Genomic DNA, 24739 nt, shown 5'->3' with positions numbered 1-24739 from the left:
CAGATGGATTTATCAGTGGTTTGTTTCTTCTTCTTTTTTTTTTCCTAACGCATGCCGAGCTATTTCCTTGCATGCCATTTTAAATAAAAATATTTTTAAAGGGGACACAATGTTAAGGGAGATGTATAAATAAGGCAAGTGCTAATTACAGTGTCTAAAAAGAATGTCTTTATCCCGTAAAGCGCAGCACAACTGCTTACACAGAGAATGAGAGAGCTCCATTCTGGAGCTGCACTTTCTATCAAGTCATGGAGTATAAATCTGGGCAATAAATGATCAGGAGGTACTGTACTGTGTAACTCATACAATGTTCATAAAAGAAATTAATGAACAAATAAATATTCTCTGATGGACGAGCTGGCAAAAATATATCTTGCAAAAGTGTCTTCGTCTTTAGTTGGACAGAATGGCACGGAAGTGACATCGCTTTGAACAGCGTGGCTCGCTTCACAGAGATTAATGCTTGAAAAGTAATTTTAGTGCCTGATCAGAGAGCCTTGACATAGACCATAACCCTGTGGCTGTCAGTGGGGGATCTGCCTGGGGTGAGGATGCAGGATCAAGCTATTCTCTCACCTTCTGGTCACAAAGCCACCAACCTACATGAAATTCTCAGAGACCTAAGTATTGATTTGTATCCACAGAAAGAAGTTTGTGGGTCTTCACTGTGAATAGAAGTAACCCTACAAGCTCAAAAATCTGTAAAGGCAGATGACTTTTGTTAAAGAAGTGCTCAAAGAATGACAATGCCGGTTGATGTCCTGTGAGTTTTGGTTGCACAGTGCAGAAGCATTCTGATCTGGTTTCATTGAGATAGATATGTAGGGTGCAACACCAGAAACACCACTCGTGGGATGTCCATTTCTTAGGCAGGCATATACAGACGCTCTACGGCCTGCGTCAGTCAGTCTAAATTCTGTGGTGTGGCCTTTAACATTTTAATTAATATGACTATGCTTCCCATTCATAATTACATCCCACCATTTCAAAACAGAAGTATTTTTACTTTTTTCTTACCTTCCACATAATCCCTGGCTTCAACCATCCTTCTTATTCTTCTGTCCCATGCATTGCACATATTGCTTCTTCCTTGGCCCTACACGCACCTTCCTCTCCAAGGATATATTCCCAGCCCACCCTGCAAGGCACACATTAGGCCCCCGTTTCTCAGGGTACTACCCCATGGTGATTTCTCCATTCTTTAAACTTTCGGTTTTAGAACTTGTTAGCACACTGAATAAATTTTCTTGTAATTGTTTCACTTCTCTTCATATTATCTTCCAAAGTAGGCCTAAGCCTTTTGAGGTCAGAGTCGGTATTATACAAGGCAAGGTTACATGTCATGTGAATATTTAAAGTAGGCAATTTGATATAGTGCAAGTTAAAATATTAATAGCTCTTCACTTTATGCACAAAATTTGAAATAATCATTTAAAATTAATTTATAATTTTAAAATGTCATCAAGAACCCCTAATTTCAAAGTTTTATGCTTTAGTCTTACAGTGGTATCTCTTTAGCTGATAAGCAGAAATCTTTTTTTTTGTCAAGATCATGTGAACCACACGTCTGTTTACCTGCAATAAAATGTTTGCAAATCATTTTGGTAACTATTTTAAAGTTATTTTAATTGTAATATAATTATACTTTTAAAATTATAACGTATTAAAAGGGGATTCATGTATCAGCATTAATACTTTAGCTCCAAAGAAATGTGCCCCAAATAAATAACTTTGAATTGGAAGTTAGATTTGATATGAAGACACTAAGAAAGCCAAATAGTCACCATGATATGCTGTGAATCATTTAAGACAAAGTCCTCTGTGAAATTCTAGAGACAGCATGGTGAACAAAAAAAGCAACATTAAAATAAACACATTTTAAAATTCTCAAAAACTGTAAAATAATCCAGCCAAAAATGATTTAAAAATGGAAAAAAAAAATAAACCCACCTGGTGTTGTGGCTATAAGATCAATACCCCCAATCTGCCCAAGGCGATAACGGCCATAGATGTATGAATGAATTCTGGCACGCCATCCCCTGCTTTGTATTTATTACATTAATTATGTAAATTTGGAATTCTGGAGAAACACACACACCTTTCTTTTGCTATGTTGTTTTCTATAGCATAAGGTTGCCACATAGAATATAGGATAAGTTTAAATTAAATTTAGAATTTCAGATAATTTCAGTTAAATTTGAATTTCAGATAAACAACAAAGAAATTGTTGGTATAAGTTTTCCCCAAATATTGCAAGAGACCTACTTATAATGAAAAATTGTTCACTGTTTATCTGAAATCCAACTTTAACTGGGCGTCCTCTATTCCAGAACAAGCTGGATGACTTGTAGTAATTAAAACCCAACGAGTATGTATGTGCTCATGTGCTCATGCACGTGCACACGTGTGTGTGTGTGTGTGTGTGTGTGTGTGTGTAAAACCTAGTTTGGAAGATTTTTAATTCTAAGTTATCTGGCATAACCTTCTACCTAAGACCAGAGTCCAGTTTATAACAGCTCTTTTAGATTATCTCTGATTTAACACAGTGATGGAATTTACTCCACTAAAAGACAGCTATAATGATCACAATTTTAAAACAAAATTATCTCCCAATCTTCCTGCCCTCTCCACAATAGAATATGAGTGTACTCACTATTTCAGAGGATATCTTTATCATATGTAAAGATAGGTGTGATGTTTCATCCTCCATCTAACCCCTATTCCTGTCTCCCCACTGTTTTGTTTTCTTTAGGCTGAGAAAATTACTATTTTCTTAAACTATCCCTCATAATAATTTAGTTTCCAGAGCCTTTACTAGTTCTAGTAATAATTGACATTGCATAGCCTTTGAAGTGCACTGTTGCATAAGAATGTCTGCTGTCTGTCTGTCCCTCTCTCTCTCTCCTCCACCACCACTGAGCTGGGCACATAGTAAATGTGCCCAATATTTTCTCTAGGCCCTTCATGATTCTTCAAGCTAATATTATCCTATCCTTCCTCTGTTGTCCAAATGCTTTCTCTTGTTATTCATATAGTCAACAAATATTTACTGGGCACCTACTGTCAGCCAGGTGCTGTTCTAGGCTTGGGAGACCAGTAATGACTGGTCAAAAAAGAAATAGATAAGGCACTGCTTTCATTGAGTTTATGTTCATGTGTCAGAAGAAAAGAAATAACCCAAAATTACATAATTTATCTGGTGGCAATAACTAATCTGAGGACAAATAAAGCAGGATAAAGGGGATGAGGGCCATGTTTATAAAGCTGCTTTTGAGCAGACACCTGAGGAAGAGAGAATGTGAACCACACAGGTATCTAGTAGGCAAAGAACCACAGAGGCACCAGCCTGAGCAGCACGTTTGGTGAGTTCCATGAATGGCAAAAAAGCCAGCGTGCCAAGAATGGAGAGAGCAGGGGGTGTAGGGAGGAAGTGATAGGAAAAGAAAGATGTAGCCTGAGCTACATTCAGGTTATTTCTGAGCGACTATTACCTGAAATGCAAAACAATCAATTCCTGTAGGGCCAGGACTATGTTCTGGGCAATGTGGACATATTGTTTGTATGCAAATCTGGTTAGGGCGTTTATTCTCCATGGACTATAGCTTTGATGTGGCAAGTCAGAAGCGCTGAGGATTTCCCTTCTTTCCCTCCTTGCTCCACTGAAATTTCCTCCTAAAGATGAAAACTTGAACGATTAGAGTGGGCTTCTTATATCTAAGGGAGATGTCTTTGGCTGAAGCTACATCAGCAGGTGCATCTGCTGGCTAAAACAGCCAAAGGAATTCTTGCTCTAATGACACTGGTAATCTTTTTTTCTTAGCAGCACCCAAAATTCTGCCTAACACATAGTAAATTGGAAATAAATGTTTGTTAAATGGAGTTGTTGAGCCACTCAATCCACATTTTTTTCACCTCCATACATTAGGTTGATGCCGTTCGGTAACTTCAAAAGTCTCATCAATTCACTAAGGACGGAAGTTTCCTAACTCATCCTCTTTTACATGATGCATTTGTTTACCATTTTTTTCCCAAATGTGACATTTTTCAAAGATTCTTTTAAAATTTTAATTTAAATTGCATCAACTGGCTATCATGAGTGACCACTAGAAAAATGACAATGGTCGTTTTTCTTTAACCCAGTTCCTTTCTTACTTCAGATGATGCCACTGTTAATAGATAACTCCACACTGTGTTTATTTGTTCTAGTATTTTCTGCTCATTACCAACAGGCACATATTGACCACAGAAATAATAACATTTTGTCTCCATTTGGTAATTATATTATGCATGTTTGTAAAACTCAAAGTCCTAAATGCCTGAAGCAAGATGAGTTTCCCTGAGCCATTGGTGATCTTTCCTTCTCTCTCAGGAACCCCCATCTTCTTCCCTGTAAGTTCTAGTCTCCTCACCTTTGAGCTGGCAGGCTTTTAGAATACCCTAGGACTTTCCTCTGTTGCCCCTCTACCCTTGTCCAAAGAAGCTTCTTTCCATTTCCCTCTTTTATAGGACTTTTTCTTCAGTGCATATTGTGGTTGCTCAATAAATTATGGTTGACTGACTAGTTTGTATCTGTCACACTGCCTCACTTTCTTTTTCCTCAAGCATCACTTCCTACAGACACCTACTTGATAAAATGCCTCTATAAAGCTATCCGTATGAATATACTTGCTCATATTTGGCAAATATGCTTAAAGTTACAAACAAAGGGATGAAGTGGGTTAGGGTGATGAGAGAGTAACCAGAAAGCCCTCCATTGAGTTAAACCAAAGAAAGTCCCATTTAAACTTAAATTCACATTGTGAGCCATAAAATCAGTACTTCCAAAGGTTCTTGGTCTATCCCATACGACAGATGATCAGCGGGTACATTTTAAGAGGCGCGACGTCCACAATCCACAAAGATTTCTCTTTCAGAAACATTAGTTAAAAAGACAAAAAACAAACAAAAACCCCACCACATTTATCTCCTTGCTAAGCTTAAAACAACAGGCAAAATGATGATGGGTTTCTTCTCGCCATGACCTGTCCTCTTTCTTTTTTAACCCAATTATAATCTTTTTTTTTTTTTTTTTTTGAGACAGAGTCTCACTCTGTCGCCCAGGCTGGAGTGCAGTGGCACGATCTTGGCTCACTGCAAGCTCTGCCTCCCAGGTTCACGCCATTCTCCTGTCTCAGCCTCCCGAGTAGCTGGGACTACAGGCACACGCCACCATGCCCGGATAATTTTTTTTGTATTTTTTTTAGTAGAGACGGGGTTTCACCATGTTAGCCGGGTTGGTCTGATCTCCTGACCTCATGATCCACCCGCCTTGGCCTCCCAAAGTGCTGGGATTACAGGTGTGAGCCACTGCCCCTGGCCCCAATTATAATCTTACTCCTACCCTGAATCAACATCAAGATGAACAGTTACCTTCAAGTGCAAATGGAGAGGACCAGGAAGGGATTTGGGGGACGCAAAACTGTTGCCCAGTGGCCAGTCATTTCATTTCTGGAAACATGGTCTTCACATGTATTTATTCTTCTGCCCCACATGGATGTTCCCCAAAACCATTCTGTGTCTCTCCTCCTTTCTGTGTTTTCCCTAAATTCTACTATGGCAGTCTGGGCACACATCCAACATCAGTAAATGAAAACCTCTTCATGCAGTCCAGGTTCAGCATTGCATACCAGCAGTTAAATGCTGTCTTCCCCGTCATACATCCAAACATGAGCATATACAATATCAATAAGCTGTTCCTTTAATCTTCCGAGCACTATCGAGGTGTTTATATTTGTGTGGGACATTTAAGCAATTCTAGCCAATGGGCTTTTGCGTTAGGGTAGGCCCCAGGCAGGGAGCAGCCTCAATTGGAAACAGGAACTGAAAGTGTTCTTGGTAAAATTCTCCCTCTGCCTAAATCGAGCTGTCTAACTCAATGCCTGACCTTCTTTAAACAGGTCACCTCAGAATTATGGAGCAGTTTGATAAGCTGGAATATACTAATTTATTGGCCATTAAGAAAAGAGGAAATTTTATTATGAATTACTCTGCTTTCTTGAAAACTTTTTTTTATAATTAAAAACATCTGGGAGGCATTTTAATATATCATAAACAAGAGGAAATCCAAAGCACGTGACTTCTAAGAAAATGATGCAAATAGAATTCCTTGCCAAAATTTACTGTAATCTGTTTTGCTTTTTTTTTTTTTTTTCCGGGGTGGGAGTATAGAGGTGAGGGATTCAAGAAAGGAGGGCAAGTGAGAATAGCATTGAGCATTCTGCAGCGAAAACAGTTATTTCAAATATAGTCTACTGATATTTTTGGCCAGTGTTAGAAGGCATTACACACTGGAAGAGCCTCTGAAATATATTTGATTTCTTTTTAACAATTAGTCATTTTACTGGTAATTTTTTTTCTGAAATGGACAAATAAACACAAACTGCATTAGGAGGTTGTGATAAGATGTAGAATCAGGAAGGATACATCTTTCAGGGTGAACTTAGGTAAAGAACAGACTATTTGCTTAGTGTTTTACTCTTTCTATACCCATTTTTTATTTGTATAATAGCATAATAAGGTTGCATGCATTTCTAATAGATATCACCTGAAATTGATGCTGCTACATATAATACTTCAGATATTTCCCAATTTGTCTTTCATGAGAAAGGAAATAAGCTAGCTTAAAATATAAATGATACGTTTGGGGACTTTCTTCTTCAGTTTAAACATGGAGCTATATGAAAAATAAGCATCAAGCTCAAGAATTGCATTGTTTTAAAATTGTGTATAACACACCCTGCAACGCCCACACGCTCAACCTTCCATAAAACAGACTTGACAATAACAATGTGGCCAATGCTTACCTTACTTGGCTTCCAAATATTGGATATACACTTAATAATTCCATGAAAATAACAACATAGTTTGTTTGGTGTAGAGTATATTTTAAGTATACAAATAGTTTATAAAAACTCACTGCAGTACTCTAAATCTGTAATTATACAAAGTATGTGAGACATTCAGTGGCATTTTAAAAGACACAGGAACTTCTTAATTTCCTGAATAAATTCCAGATTCGGTTTTGAGGGAAAAGCACGGGACCTGAAGGAACATCACAATGTGTTCAAATCGTGACCTTGCACTTTATAGCAGTGACTTCTTTGAGTTTCAGTTTCCTCATCTCTAAGATGCAAATAATAGTACCTATATTTTCTAAGAATTAAATGAGATAGTATATACACAGGACCTGGTAAAGTTTCTGGAATATAATGGAGTATTGAGTGATAGCTGCTATTATTATTATTATTATTGATACAGTTGGTATTAATATTATTGTCCAAATATTCTCATAAAGGACCAGCTTGTGGCAAGACACTTTGGTTTTCGTTCTCATTTTATTTTGGGGGGTTGCTATTCTGTCTTGCCTCTTGCTGTCCAAGAAGTTGATCATTTGATTGAATGATAGACTCATCCCTTCTTCACATTTTGCCATGTGGATGTGGGCTCTGACCCACATGCAGACACATTAGAAGAGATAGATGTCCTAACATTCCAGAATGTTTTTGTCTATGTAGGGGAGCAATTAACTCTAAAACATCTGTTCACTTAATACTGACATTGTGAGTGATGCTGAAGACAAGAAATGAGTGAGACAACTTCCCTGCTAGGCTACAGGAGTTCGAGGAGTATTTGTCTCTCTGAGCATAGGTAGAAGTATAAACAACTGGCTAACTCAAAAGGAGGTCATTTATGTTGACTATGAGGCTTGAGGGGTAGGTCAGTGGCCAAGGTATACTTGAATGCAATGTGGGATACTGAACTTAAATTCATAAAGGTCAGCTAGAGTCCTATTCACAAATATCTGTGAAGAAAAAATACTTATAGAAAAATATTATGAATTAATTAAGGCAATGAGGGATCATGAGGGAAAATGTAACAAGTTTACATTTTCCAAATTGTTAGAGCCAGCTATGGTTTTATATTCCAACTCTATAATTGTCTGAAGTGAAGCATTGAGTAAGTTATATAACCTTTCTTAGCTTTGATTTCCTCACCTGAATAAAGTAAATAATCATATGTATTTAGGGTGTTAAGAATTTGGCAGGTGGTAGCATTCAATAATAATGTCTGTTTTTGGTCATTATTATTATCATCATTAACAAGGCCTGAGGAATTATTGAATTTACAAATCATTTTTCTGCAATGAAAATATAATTCATATCATTTATAAACTTATACATTCCTCCTACACTGTTATGAAATTTAGCTGGTGTGTGGTCATTAGCCATGGAGATAAATTTCTGCAGTATTTTAAAAAATATGTACTATTATATGTGTTGAAAGTTTTAATTCTTTACTAATTTCCAAGAAATTTATTAAAATATAGAGAGTTTAGCACTTTCAAAGACAACATTCAGTATTCTACAAACTTTATGTTAAACTAATGTTAAAAAAAAAGCATCATTTAACACCGATATTTGAAGTATATGATAATGATTATATTTACCACTCTTCTGACTCCTCTTTCCTTAATAGGAACACAAAACAACCAGCCTGAAGAATAATTACTCAAGTACAGATTAGGTGAGCAAAAGCAAAACTTTTAGTACCAAGGAAATTACAAGGCTAATTTGCATTGACTGGTTTAAACAACAGTCTGCCAACCACACTAATCTGAGAAAATATTACACATAGAAATGAAAGGAGTAAAGCTAAATTAATGCTTTTTTAACATTCATATTTTAGAATCATATATCTCGAAACAGATTATCAGATGTGTTAATGGGCCTGACTATTTCATTTTAACACAATACCAAAAAAAAAGTTTGTGGAAGCTGCACTTTAAAAGGCTTTTGTAAGCCTAAATCCAATAATTATTAGCTACAAAAGAGGCATAGAGCACATTAAAACCTAACATGAGAGAGGTATATTTAGTAGACCCAGGGATTTCATCATAAGTATTGCAGTGAGGAGTATAGTGTAACAAAAATTAAAGCAATCAACTGCAGACAAAATACTAATATTTAATAAAAATATGCTGCTTTGAGAGAAGCAAAGTAATATATACTAATAGATATAAAAGAAATATTAATAGTTCACCAATTCTGTTTAAGCCCTGACATGTTATCTATAACCTTCATGAGATTCAGAAATGCCTTTTCTCATTTTGCATTTTGGCCTATGGTGATATTCTTTAAATTACAGTATCTGTCCTATGGTTTAACAATGGTATTGTCAACCAGTCTGTGTATGGACATTTTGAAGAGATATTTAGTTTTTGCTAGTGGAGCTGTTTGCAGATCAGAGAGTAAAACAACAAAGAAATCTCTCAGACTAATGTTAAAAAACAAACAAAAATAGGAAAACAAACAAACAAACAAACAAAAACACCAACAACCAAAACTCTCTAGAATTAGAACAAAGTAAGTCTATTTAGAACAAGATGAATATATTCAACGGTCACTATCTGTAACCTTATGTACTTAAGGACTTAAGGATGTCAGCCATCATGTAACAGACAAACAAGGATAAAACAAATTTAAGGAAGTTACTCAAACTGCCCATGTTAAAGTATTACTGCTCTAAGAGGTCATCAGTAAATTTTAAAACAGTGCCCAATTACTCTTTCTCTGTGCTCAGTTGCTGATGCTATCTGCCAAGCTATAGTCAAAGTCTGTAAATAAATAAACCAATAAAGCCCTTGGGGAAAAAGTTATTAATCTACAAAACAGTGATCTTGTAACTTGGAAAAATAAACTTTTGAAAATACAGAAGTCTCCCCTTATCCACGGTTTCACTTCCCATGGTTTCAGTTACCCTTGGTCAACCATGGTCTGAAAATAGATGAGTACAATACAATAAGATATTTTGAATAGTCACATTCACAGTCACATAAATTTTATTACAATATATTGTTATAATTGTGCTATTTTATTTGTGTTATTGTTGTTGATCTCTTACTGTACCTAATTTATAAATTAAACTTCATCCTAGGCATATATGTATAGGAAAAAGCATAGTATATATAAAGTTTGGTACTATCTGCAATTTCAGGCATTTACTGGGGGTCTTGGAATGTGTCCCGCATGGATAAGGGGTGACTACTATAAACTTGCAAAATAATAGTAGGAACAGTGTTCATCTTTCTATCTATGGTGTTGATAAAAACACAGGCAGTGTGGTTCATTGATTTAATGACATAATGTTGAGCCAAGCTGGGTGTTGGAGTTTTTTTGGAGAATAAGACAGACTTGGGCTCTGTCCTCATACAGTTTGTAGTCTAAATATCCCTTCATATCTTCCCTTTAATATCCAGAGAAACAATCATCCAGCCATATAAACTCTGCCTAGAATGTAAAGAGCAAGAGCATGCACCATCGGGAACAATGTTGCAGAGGTGGGAAATCTGAAGATCCAGAGATAAACCTAATCTTAACAGTAGTCCTCAATTTCTCAATGAGTAATATTACAAATCAGAGAAAATGTCTAATTTCTTCCTTCATTATAACATGTGAAAAAATGAGAGGGTACTAGGTAATTTTGAAAGGAAATATGCTGTATAAATCTCAGGTGTTCTCCATATCAAATGAGTCAACATGTTTTGATTGCATGACCATTAGATGCAAGAAGAAATTCATTGTGTCCTAGCCCATTTATTTTAAATGGAATATAGCATATTCACTGGAAATCTTAATAAAAGGCAGAGAATAATAAATCCTACTATGAAAGTAAAACACTCTAGGATGGGTCCTCAGAAGATGAAAAAAGATAGTTTGACAGAAGAAGTTGGCTTTGGGCTGAAATTTGACATAGAGATAAGATTTAGTGTGTGGAAGTGACAAAGGGGGGGCATCAAGGAAAAAAAATAGACACAGGATAAAGAAGGCCTCTATTTAGTCATTTGAAAAGTTTCATCCTCCAAATTTTGCAAAGTACTGTTTATGATTCAGGTACAAGCTAGGAGCTCAGGATTCTGAGGTCTGTGACAGGAATACTGAGAGACACGCTACAGTGGGAGTGGGAGCCAGATTATGGCTGATCTTTACTGAAAATTAATGACTCTTAACCTTGGTCAGCAAGGAGAATCACTGAAAACTTCTGATTATAGTCCGAGCTGGTCCTTAAGAAGATTAATTTACCAGCATTTGCCCAGTGGATTAGTGATAAAGAAAGCACTGGAGAGCAATCTGGTAAGAATTAGTCCAGGAGTAATGGAGGTGGTAAGGTTTGGACTGATCTAAAAACTAAAGGATTTGACACTGAATGGATTTAGGACATGAGGGAAAAAAAATTACTTCCGAAGTTTCAGACTCAGGGTGACTGGGAGGGTGGTATGACGGTATTCAGCGGTGTGCTAGAAAAATGTTCAAAAATCAGCCTTTAGAAAAGAAAAGAAACCCCTGATTTGTAGCATTTGCCGTTATCTGTGGTGTAAATACTCCCCACATGGCTGACTTCAAGGCTGGGGAGAGATGCAAACCATAAGCCCTCAGAAGCTGGTGTGAGCCAGCTCCAGCACAACACTCCTAGAAGCATTCGCAGGAAGTGAAGAGGAGGAGATCTGAGAAGGGTGTCAGGGACTTCAGCTTTGAATTTAAAGCTAAAATTAAAGTGATTGGTGGGAGCTCCTAAATGGCATTTTTCAGCAAAAAGTCAGAAATTCTGGTAGTCCAGTGGAGAAGGCAGTCGGAGAGAGAGAGTTGTGTGTGTGTGTGTATTTATGTTTAGGGGTTGTCTGCATAGAAATAATACTCAAAGTACATAAAATTACTTACAGAGAGAATGCAAAGAGAGAAACACTGGAGATAATTACAGAATCTTAGAAAATAGCTGTATTTAGAAAGCAAGAGGAGGCAGAAAAAGAATAGTCTGGAGAGATAGGAGGCAAATCAGAAGAGTCCTACATTCTATCAACCAAGAAAAAAACATTTTAAGAGGATATGGTTAAAGTGTCAAGGATGGTTGTGAGGTCAAGGAGATTTAAATTGAAATAATCATTGAGATGGGTCTTTTTAGGCCACCGGAACCTTGAAGGAAGCAGTTTCAGTAGAGTTGTGGATTGAGAGAGAGTTTTAGCAATGTATGCATATTCTCATTTCTCCAATAAACTTGGCAGTGAAAGGAATAAGAAAAGATGAAAGAATAGCATCTCTTTTTTTGAGTTATTATTATTTCAATGGAAATTTAGCTGCAATATTAGAAGAAAAACAAACCCTTGTAAGCCTCTCTAGTAGCAAGAATGGCTTTATTCCAAAGTCAGAAATGTGCGGCCCCATCAGGGCTGACCCTTGGGCTGCCTGTTATGAGCTATGAGCCTCGCTTAGTCAGACCACTGGGGAGAAGAAAGATTCACGGACAGCTGTGACCAAGCAAACAGAAGCAGTGGAATGAGCCAGTATCAGTCACTGAAGAGGAAGAATATGACAAAGCATTTGCTTTATGAAAAATACGGGGGTGGGGGGAAAAAGGAAGGCAATGCCAAGAACAAATATCTGAAAAAATACATTTTTCTAGAATGACTTGTGGTCTTCATTCAATTTAAATCTTTACATAACAGAGTTGTCCTCTGAACCTACAATGCTTATTTCCCCGGTCATTCCCCATGTTGTTTTCTTCTTGTCTGGAAGTCTTCCCTGACATACATTATTTTCAGGTTACTCAGATAACCTACACCTTTTTGCCTGTACAAGAAATAATATAGAACAATAAATATCTATCAAGTAACTATTTCAAGCAATACACGCATTTCTTAGTCTTCCATTTTATTCTGACTATTTAATGTATGCATTTTGTTACTTACATTTGAAGAGCTATGACCTTGTTTATTCCTGTTATAAACCTCTCTTCTCTATATGGTACACAGAATTGGAGGCTAGTTTGAAACAAGTATTAACTGATGCTTGTTGAATTGGATTGAAATAAAAACAAATGAACAGATTTTTATGGAAATCTTAAGGATAATAATACATGGAAGCTATTGTGTAACTGAAGATAAACTGTAGTATATCTTTTAAAACACTTTGTTTTAAAAAGTAGCTTCTCAAGAAAAGGAATGGCTCCTCTAATAAATGAATTTGGAAATAACTGAAAGATAAAAGTAATTTATCAATATCAGCAGTTTCGACTATAACAAGGATAAGATTTTTTGAAATAAATTAGTTGACCCTCCCCTTATTCAGCCAGAGGCATCCATTATCTCAGGCAGGATTTAGATTATTAAAGCAGGAACACAAAGAGGAAAAAAGTCATTGTTCAAGAAAGTCTTTTTTTTTTCTTCTTAAATCAGTGTTTAGTAAGACAAAAGTCTTGTGAATCAGGATTCGTGGCAACAGAAAGAAGTTTTCTGGCTGGGTGTGGTGGCTCATGCCTTTGGGAGGCCGAGGCAGGCGGATAACTTGAGGTCAGGAGTTTGAGACCAGCCTGGCTAACATGGCAAAACGCCATCTCTACTGAAAATACAAAAAAAAAAAAAAAAAAAAAAAATCCAGGGGTGCAAGAGCACGCTTGTAATCCCAGCTACTTGGGAGGCTGAGACAGGAGGATCACTTGAACCTGGGAGGCGGAGGTTGCACTGAGCCGAGATCGTGCCACTGCACTGCACTCCAGCCTGGGGGACAGAGTGAGACTCTGTCAAAAAAAAAAAGGAAAGAAAAGAAAGAAGATTTCTAAATTCCAAGAACTTCTTACATATCCAGATTAAGCCTTCGAGGTATGAAAATATGCTTTTAGTGTAAAGAAGAAAAAGAACTTGATGTAGGGAAAGATCAACTTTGCCCAAAAGAAAACAGAAGGTATAGTACTGATAGCAGTTCTGAGAGAATTCAAGGGAAATGAGGCGAGAATTCAAATGGAGTGTCCTGGCTTTCCCCTCAGGAAAATGCATATGGGAAGAAAAGTGGGGTCTGAAACTCAGATAGGTTTGAAAAATTCTTAGTACTTGATGTTTCGGGGCATTGCTCAGAAAAATTACAGACCTCTGGCCGGGCGCGGTGGCTCACGCTTGTAATCCCAGCACTTTGGGAGGCCGAGGGGGGCGGATCATGAGGTCAGGAGATCGAGACCACGGTGAAACCCCGTCTCTATTAAAAATACAAAAAATTAGCCGGGCATGGTGGCGGGCGCCTGTAGTCCCAGCTACTCGGGAGGCTGAGACAGGACAATGGCGTGAACCCGGGAGGCGGAGCTTGCAGTGAGCCGAGATCGCGCCACTGCACTCCAGCCTGGGCGACGGAGCAAGACTCCATCTCAAAAAATTAAAAAAAAAAAAGAAAAATTACAGACCTCTGAAGAGAAATACCTCAGGCCAACATGATGATAACCACGCCATATCACCTAGGGTGTTTTTAGAAATTTCTGGCCTGTCATTAATCGGAGAGCACCTGAGAAGAGTCTTCACAGAGTGACTCACATCGGCCTTAGGGCAACCTTCAAGGAGGAGAAAGGGCAGCATGGCGTGCTGAGGCAGAGAAAGTGGCAGTGTGGAAGAGATCTACAAGTTCTGTTATGGATCCAGGAGGCACGGGAAGGCAGAATTGAGACACAATGGACCTTCAACAGGACCACCGCGGGGAGGCTAGGAGCGGATGAAAGGAAGCTGACCAGAGATTATGCACAATCGAGAACTGGGTAGGCCGGTGAAACTTGAGCTAGACATTTCCTTAAAGTTCACCAGACATAAATTTCAGCCATATCACAATGCCTATCCCTCTCCACTGCTCCCTGGCAAAAAGCAGTATCAGCAACAATTTGGTGGCCATTAGTGTCAGATGCCTAACGACTGGAGGAGACCAGACTGCTTTTGTCACATCATAGACCAGCAAAGATGTGAAGGACAGCTTGAAACCCTTCTTCCTCTTTGCAAGCAGGACACAAAAGCTTTTCCATGAATCCAGGTACCATCTTGAATAATAGGAAAGGGAGGAGATCCCTAAGAAGCTAGACTGTAAATTAGCTGAATATTTATTCAGAGTACTTTGTTTTAAATGCACAAGTCTGGGATTTCTTACCAAGTTTAAGTTTGTACTCCCCAATACCCAAATGGGATAGCGGGATTTAAAAGTTTAGACTAGTCATAAAAAATAAGTGGCAGCAATTCTTTTGCACATTTTGAATCATAGTCTACACATTTCGATATAAAAACTAACAGAAGAGTAAAAAATAATTGGAAAATATTGTTTAATAGAAATCATTTTTTACTTCCCGTAATGTTTTTTGTCATTTTACATCTTTCCATGAAAAGTGGAGAAAAAAAAATTGAGAAGAAAGCATTTTTTTTTTTTTGCCTTGTGCAAGACAGTAAAAGACACAAAGCAGTGAAATGTGAGTACCAGTGGTAAAACAAGGCGCGATGTCATACGACAAGGTTCAAGCTAAATTAAAACTGTAGTGCTACTTTTAGGAAACTGAGTATAACCCAAAAAATTTTCAGCACCTGAAGCATTACAAAGGAAAGAAAGAAGTTTATTTTCTAAAACAAAGTAGCTTCAATATAATAAATTAGGGTAAAATTTATTGAAAATGCAGTACCTAGAAAGTTGTGCTCATTTAAATCTTGCTCCAAAATTGTATTCTTGTTCTAATAGACTTGGAAATGTTAAAATTTAGCCATGTGTAATTGTGTATCGCTTAACAACTAGAGCATGAGTTAAGAGAAATACATCGTTTGGCAATTTCATTTTTGCGTGAACATCATAGAGCATACTTACACAAACCTAGATGGTAGAGGATACTATACACGTAGGCTATATGACGTAGCCTATTGTTCTGACCACCAACATATATATAGTCTGTCTTGACGTTGTCATGTAGCGCATGATTTTATTTATGTTACTTATTATAACAAATGTTTTATTTTATAAGAAAAGCTTAATTGAGGAAAACCACTATCCTCTTATCTTCATGGGATACTTTTCAAGACTGCCAGTGGATGCCTGAAACTGAGGACGGTACCCAGCCCTATATATACTATACACAAATTTATTTTTCTTTCTACAGTTTCATAAATAGAGTATTCATTCTTACTATGGATCTTAGCAACCTCAGCATATGATTTTTTTCCTTTCCTTATTAAGTTGAGAACTTTTACCTTTTAGAAAAGTCAAGGAAGCACTTTATGGCTTCTTTTTAACATATCCAAATTGCCAGCATCTCTATTCTTGCACTTTGGAACCATTATTTAGTAAAATAAGGGGAACGTGAACACAAGCACTGAGATGTGGTGACAGTCAGTCTGATCATCTAGATGGCTACTAAGTGACTAATGGGCAGGTAGCATGTCTCACATGGATACACTGGACGAAAGGAGAACTTGGCGGGATAGACTGCATGAGATTTCATCAGCTTTAGGAATCGTGCACAATTTAGAACCTGTGAATTGTTTATTTCTGGGACTTTCAATTTAATATTTTTGGACCATATTTGGCTTTGAGTAACTAAAGCCTCAGAAAGTGAAACCATGGATAAGAGGGACCACTGTATATGAAATTCAGAATTTTGTGACTGTATGATGCCTTGTAGAGTGGGCTCATATTCATAAGCCAGGCATCTCCAATAACCTGTTGGTAGTTACCCAAACAAGAGATGTAGTTTCAAGGACAAGTCCCAAAGCTGTCAGGTGGCACCAAATATCACATAGTAAAGTCATGATTTTATAAGTAATCTCTATAGGACATTCTGATTATTGTAGAAGTTGATGAAAACTTGTCAAATTTGAGGTGGTTGTTTTTTAAATTATAGAAATAAAACATTACCTGGAATTACTTCTATCTGACTAAACCTTTTGGTTTATTGGAAACAAAATTTTGGAACAGGTAGTGAAAATTTTATATTTATTACTACAAAGTTCTTTCGATGCAGTTGAAAAAGTCATGCATATTTATTGTCATATTATTTTCCTTAAGAAAAAAAGTCACCATTCATAGCTCTGCAAGAACCATGTAATGCCACAAATGTTTTTAAATTTCAATAATAAAAACATTAAAATAACTTGGTAATTGTGTCTTCTTTAAAATATTTTCATTCTCAATTCCTTTTTTTTCTCTACAAAACATTGAGAAGAATTTTGAAGTTGAAACTTCACCGCGGTTGTGCCTTAAGTGAAGAAATGGAAAACTATAGAATTAAAACCCAGAACATTAAAGGAAGAAAGACACATGAGGTATATGAATCTGCAAACATATTCACTTTACTATTGATCAGCAAGTAAAAACAAGATTTCAAATTTCTGTCCATTAAGTTTGATGGGAAAGTTTTCTGCTTTATTTTTATTAATACTTAACGCTTGCCACCATGCAGTGAAAGAGATCTCATCCTTAGTTAGTGGAAGCATAATTTGGTGAAACCTTCCTGTAAAGCCCTTTGAAAATGTGCATTGAATGTCTACAAATGTTCACAGGGCTTAAACCACAATTGTCATACCTGAGACTCCATCTTAAAGACATACAGGTAAGTCAATGTTCCATGTACAAGCACTTTCACTACATATTTATTATAATAGAAAAGTGGAAATAATCTAAATTTGCAAAGATAGGAATCAAATTAAAAAGACAGTTATTTTGTTTTGTTTTGTTTGGCTTGCTTCAGTTTGAAGATGGCAATATGGACTCCTGAGTTCAGTTTTCTGTTGGACAACATCAAACTTGACATAATGGCCATTTTATGCTGTCATTAATACATTTGTTAATGAAATAGTTTGCTATTGATTAAGAACATGTTTTCAAGGAGTATATAAAATAACAGTAAAATGCCAACCATAAAATGTTGTGTTTGTATATGTGTGTATTTGGGTGGAAGGGAAACAGAAATAGTTCAAAATGCTAATAGAGATTACCTCTCAGTAGTAAGATAATATAGCTTTTGTTGTCTTCTTTAACTTCTCTGAATTTTGCAAACTTTCTACTATGAGACTTTATTGATTTCAAAGTCAGAAAAAATAAGATTATTAAAGTTAAACACAAAATAGGTCCTGAAAAAAAATCATACCTGGTATATTTTACAAATAAAATTCAAATTTCCCAAACTCACCTATTTGTGTATAATATTCTCTTATTAAACATTCTCATGAAAATAGAAATGAAGATCAGAAACTTTCCAAAAATGATGTTAGATACTGCCCCAAATCATGAATAATGAAAACAATATTTCACATTTTTATAGAAATCCACATTTTTCAAAGTGGTTAAATGTACATGCATTATCTGCCTCTTCTGCCCCCAACCTGTTTCATCAGAGAATCAGAGAGTCTGAGTTGGAAGGAACCCTAAGAGCCAACCAAGTGAAATCCCTCTTAGTGCCAGAGAATGTATTATATGACACCCCAAGAGACGCTCTCTTCAACCATGTCAATGTTTCTAAAGCTCGTAACACCACAAGTCATTTTTGCTTTCTGGACAGTTCCGGTTATTATAATGTTCTTCTTATATTGAATATATATACACATATCTGGAAAAACTCCAACTGGCTACTTATTTCATACTTCCATGTAGAAAAACACATTGTCCATCTCCAGCCCTGAGCTTCAATTTCTGCCAAAAATTAGGGAAGATAGCTGGCATCAGGAGATGGAGGTTAAAGCTGGTTACTAAAATTGTGATCCACAGAACACGTACATCAAACCACCTGAGAACCTTTCGTGAAACAGATTTCCACGCCCTACCTGAGACCTACCAAACCGGAATATCTGGAGGTACAGCCCAGGAATATGCCTTTCCATAAGCTTTCTAATTAATTCTTGGATGTCTGCATGGGTAGAAGGCCCTGCTAGAAAGGAAGCCATTCTTAGATCTAAGGGCCATTTAATTCCAGCATTAATCCATTGTTAAACTATCATTCGTTCAACATTAGTTATCCATGACATCAGGCACTATGCCTGAGAGCTGAGGATACAAAGACGAAGAACATACGGTGTCTACCGGTGAGGAGCTCATTGCCTGGCATGGCAGCACGTGTTCTATCTAGCTGGCATTAGAATTTGATGCTTTTTCCTTCGTTACCTTGCTCTAAAAGGTAATATCAATTGAAACGTACCTGCTGTTAACATAGATGCTAGAATTTATTTATCTGAGAATTGAATCGGATGATTACAATCAGGCTTTGCCCCTTCTTTATTTTGCAAATTATCCCAGTTAAAAGTATCCCCATCCTCGGCCTGGATGTCTTTTAGGGCCTTTATTTATCTTTGTTTTATTTCATCATATATATATGATGAAATATACACATACATACACACATATATACACACGTGTATATACATACATACACATATATATAATTTACCAAATGAAAGTAAAAATTTACATATATAATATATAAATATATATATTTAACCATTTTAAAGTGAACAATTAAGTGGCATTCATAACGTTGTGAAACTACCACCTTTATCTAGTTCCAAAACATTTTCATGACCCCAAAAGGAAACCCCATAGCCATTAATCGGTTACTCTCCATCCATCCTCCTCTCTGTGGAAAGGAAACCATATTTTGTATGGTTTCTTTTTCAGTTAATTTTTCACACCTCTTTACCCCCTGCTGAGTTAAGGCTTTTTAATACTGAGAGATTGTTTCTGGCTCCATCCGCATTCATTCTGTGCAATGTTATACATTGTGGGCACCTAATATCATCTTATTTTTTTACTTCTATAATGAACACCTAACTACCAGATTATCTGATGTAATAAGACATTTTTTGTGATAGTTATGGCATAAACTTTGTTAATTATAAAAGTAATATATGTATGTTGTGAACATTTAAATATTATATAAATAAAGTAAAACATGAGAATCTCTCATAAGTCCCCTACATTTACCAGAATAACTACCAGTAATAAAGTACTGTGTAACATTTCAGATATTTCTTGATTCAGTTACATGCATATCCCCCCCAAAATTATATTACAATATAATTATATCAATAAATAGTTTTACCACTTGTTCATTAATTTTATGTTTCATTTATTCATTTATTCTTTCAATCAATATTTATTGAGTGCTTATTAGATGCCAAGAATTCTTCTAGGAGATAAGGATACAGAGGTGAAAAAAAAAACCATGTCAGCATTTGTCAGGTTATTATTTGAAATAAGAATATGTCATTTCATTACCTAGATGCATCATGATTTAACACAATTTACTTAACTATTTTTCTACTGGTGGACAGAAAAGATTCTTTTAACCAACATTTATTGAATATTTACCACATGCCAGGCACTAGACTGAGATAAGTACTTTTCTTTCTTGTTTTTATAACTAAAATTCAAATAAAGTAATGTTCAGCTTCACTTCTATAGGGCCAAAACAACCTCTCTTTCATATTTGAAGCAAAGTTGGGATTTTGAAGGTCTGTGAGTGAAGCAGTCTTAATCATTCCAACTATGTGCTCAGGACTATGGGGAATATATTTACCAATCCCTAAAATATTGTACAGCAGAAGAAATAATCAAAACAATTAAAATCTTTCTGGCCGGGGCACCAATTATTCAGATGGACACCTGACCAGTGAGAACGGATAGAAGCTAGGAAAAAATGAATGCTTATCAGCTTAAGTATATATCCTAGTATGCACTGTAGGAATATCCAGTCCTCAATTTGGTTGAGTCCTTTCTGTATCTTTTTTTGTGTGGTTTGCTTATTTGTTTTGTTTTGTGGGAAATGGGCAATATTTTTGCTTTTTCATTTACATATTTGGCTATGTGGAAACCCGAGGGAATGAATCATTCTGGATAGCTGAAAATTTTAATCATTTTTGATGGAAATCTTTCTAAAATGGATTTCACACTTCCCTGCCTTCTTAAACAGAGTGGATGGAATGTAATTAATCTTTTTTGATGACTTGGTTTTATCATTATGAACATTAATGACTGTGTGTGCTATCCAGAGATGATGTCCTCAACACTGATTGTGGTATGCAGGATGGTCTGGGGTCCTATCAGTCTCTGAATATTTGTCTCTGGGTTATATTCTTCCCTTACTGATGGACCATCAGTTGTCACTTCAGCTGACAGTGAAGCAGCACAGTGTGGGTGCAAAAAGATAGGCTTAGGAGGAAGAGGAAGTTGCATTCAAATCCCAGCTTTTGATTTTGGGATCAATTACTCTCTAATTTCAATCTCTTCATCTGTAAAATGATCGCCATAACCCACTTAACAGAAATATAATAAAGATTAAATGATGGGTCTCATGCATAGTGCAAAATAAACATATGTTAGTCCCTGTCCCCTGTCAGGGTGCTGACTTATAAAAACATATTTTCTGACTACATTGCATTTTCTACTTTGCTGTGGGACTGAAAGCTGGGCAGTGCAGTCAATAGGATTGTATGCAAAATAAGATTAATGAAGTTTTTGGGGGACAAGTTACCAAGAGCTCTCAGTTTTGTTCCATATAGACTTGTGACATCAATTTCGAATCCTTAGATACATGGTTTCTTCTTCTTCTTCTATTTTATTTTTGTTTTCTGGTTTTTTTTGGAGGGGGGTTTTAGACAGGGTCTTGCTCTGTCGCTCATGCTAGAGTATAGTGGCACAATCGTGGCTCACTGCAGCCTTGACCTTTTGGGCTCAAGTGATCCTCCCACCTCAGCCTCCCAAATGAATGAGACTACAGGCACGTACCACATACTCTGCAAATTTTTAAGGTTTTCATAGAGATGAGGTCTCATTATATTGCCTAGGCTGGTTTCAAACTCCTTGGCTGAAGGGATTCTACCACCTTGGCCTCCCAGAGTGCTAGAGTTACAAGGCTGAGCCACCATGCCCAGCTGCTATAGTTACTTCTTGAATCCTAAGAAATGTTCTGCCTCCACGAAATAGAGTGCTAGAGGGAAACATAAAACTTAGGTATTTTCAAGTCCATACATAATATGGATAATGTTTTACATCAAGTGAATATTTAGTTTTTAATATAATAATCAATGAAGATCCCATGGGAAAGGTGACATTTGAAGAAAGACTGAAACAAGCAAACCATAGATATTTGGCAGAAGAATCTTTCAAGCAGAGGAAATAGTAAATACAAAAGGAGGCAAAAACTTGTGTTCAAGAAATGGCAAAGAGTCCCAGAGGGTGGAACAAAATAATTATGTCAGATGTTCATAAGAGCAAAAGACAAAATCAAGCAGAAAGGGGCATTGTGAGTACCTGGGCTGAGGTGGAAAGGATGGAGTTGAGGTGGAAAGGATGGAGTTAAGGTGCAACTTTAAACAGACAATTACATTAAAGATGATTGGTCTAAATGCTCCAATCACAAGACAAAGACTATTATCAGATTGGATAAAAGTATAAGGTCTTGTTTATGCCTATAAGAAACACACTTTCAACATAAAGACACAAGCAAATTAAAAGTAAAGGATGGAAAAAAGGTATGCACATCATGCTAGCATCAATCAAAAGAAGTTTGGAGTGACCATATAAATGTCAGACAAAGTAGATCTTAGAGCAAAGATTATTACCATGGATAAAAGAGCTATTTCATAATAAGTGTGAAATCATGAAGAGGATATAATGATCCTAAATATTTATATATCTAATAACAGCTATACATAACACAAAATCTATATAATTTCAAGGAGAAATAGATAAACATGTAATTATAGATAGAGATTACAAGTAAGCAGAAAATAAGTGAAGATACAGAAGATTTGAAAAACATACCAACAATCTAGATGTAGTTGATGTTTATTATACAGCTGTCTTAGTTTGATTTGTTGCTATAACAGACTACCACACTGAATAATTTATAAAGAAATAAAAAGTTTACTTAGCTCATGGTTCTGGAGACTAGGAAGTTCAAGAGCATGGCACTGGCCTCTTTTGAGAGACTTCTTGCTGTGTCATAACGTGGTGGAAAGCATCACGTGGTGAGAGGGCAAGAGCATACGTATGTGTCAGATCAGATGTCTCTCTTAGAAAGTCACCAGTGCCATCATGGAGGCCCCCACCCTGATGATCTTACGTATCCTAATTACCTTCCAAAGGCTCTACCCCCCAATCAACATATGAATTTGGGGATTAAGTTTTCAAACCATAGCAACATCCTACCACAAGACAGCAGAATATACTTTCCCCCCTATTGCACACAGGGTATTTACCAAGATAAGTCATTCACAAGGCAATAAAACAAGTGTTAAAAAGCTTAAAAGGATTAAAAGCATACAAAGTATATTTCCTGATTACAATGTAAATAAAAGTAAATAATGGAACGGTCTCTGGAAAATCTTCAAATAGTTGAAACTAATTAACACAATACTATATAACTCATGGGTCAAATATGAAATCAAAATGGAAATTAGAACTATTTTGAAATCAATAAACATGAAAACAGAGTATATCAAAATTTGTGGGATGTAGTAAAAGTTATGTTTAGAATAAATTTATATCCTAAAACACATAATTAGAAATAATAATAAAAGGTTCAAATCAGTAGCCTCAGTTAAAGAAAGTAGGAAGAAAGCATTAAAACAAAGTAAACTGAATAAAGAAAAGTGGTGATTATCAGAGTAAAAATCAATTTAAAACATTTTAATAGAAAAAAATCAATAAGCCAAAAGCTAGTTGTTTGAGCAGATCGCTAAAATTGATAGACCCCTAACTACATGATCAGGAAAATCTTAGATGATACAAATTACTAACATCATGAATGAAAGAAGTGACATCACTACAGATTTCACAGATAATAAGAGGATCACAAAGGAAAATTAGGAAAGCTTACTCTTAATAAATCTGACAACTTAGATAAAATAGACAAATTTATTCAAAGTAACAAACTATGAAACTTTAAGAAATAGGTAACCCACATAGTCCTATATATAATTAAGGAATCGTTATGTATTTAAAAATCTTCTCACAAAGAAAACTGTAAGCCCAGATGGTTTTATTGGGCCACTGATAGAAGAAATAATACCAATTTAATAAAACTCTTCAAAAGTACATAGGAGAAGAGAAGGGAATACTTTGAACGCATTTTGTAAAGCCAGCATTATTCCAGTACCAACACCAAATAGAAAAAAAAACAAACCTACAGATCAACATATCTAACAAACAGGTGCAATTTTTATTATTGCAAATTTTAACAAATTTAATCCAAGAATATAGAAAAAGGAAATACATCATGACCACATGGGATTTATGTCAGGCATGCAAGTTTGGTTTGACATTTGAAAATCAATGAATAGAACTCATTATATTAGCAGACTAAAAATGAAAAATCATGTAATTATCTCAATAGACCAAAAAAAGCTTTGGGCAGATTCAATATCCACTTGTAATAATAATAAAAATAACTCAGAAAACTAAGAATAGATGAAAACTTATTCAAACTGTTAAATTCCATTTGTGGAAAATCTACATCTAACATCATAATCATTTTTAATAATGAAGGACTGAATGCTTTTCCCATAAGATCAGGGACAAGGAAAGAATATGTACTATAATTACTTATATTTAAAATTGTACTGAGGGCTTTAGATAGTAAAATAAGACAAAAAAAGGAAAAAGACATCCAGATTGGACAGGAAACAGTAAAACACTTCTTACTCACATATGAAATGGTTGTTTATGTAGGAAATCCCACGGAAACGTGAATTAATTAGGAAGGTTGCAGGATACAGGATCAATACACAAAATCAGTGTGTTTTTATATGTTAACACCAAGCAATTGAAATTAAATTAAAAATCTATGTCACGAAGCATACAATGAAATATGAAGATATATATACAAAAAGATGTAAATGATATTAAAACCTAGAAAACATTGCTAAAGAAGACAT

The sequence above is a fragment of the Nomascus leucogenys genome, chromosome 12, assembly GCF_006542625.1.
Source record: "Nomascus leucogenys isolate Asia chromosome 12, Asia_NLE_v1, whole genome shotgun sequence".
In the NCBI taxonomy this organism is placed as follows: domain Eukaryota; kingdom Metazoa; phylum Chordata; class Mammalia; order Primates; family Hylobatidae; genus Nomascus; species Nomascus leucogenys.
This window is presented reverse-complemented; position numbering follows the sequence as displayed.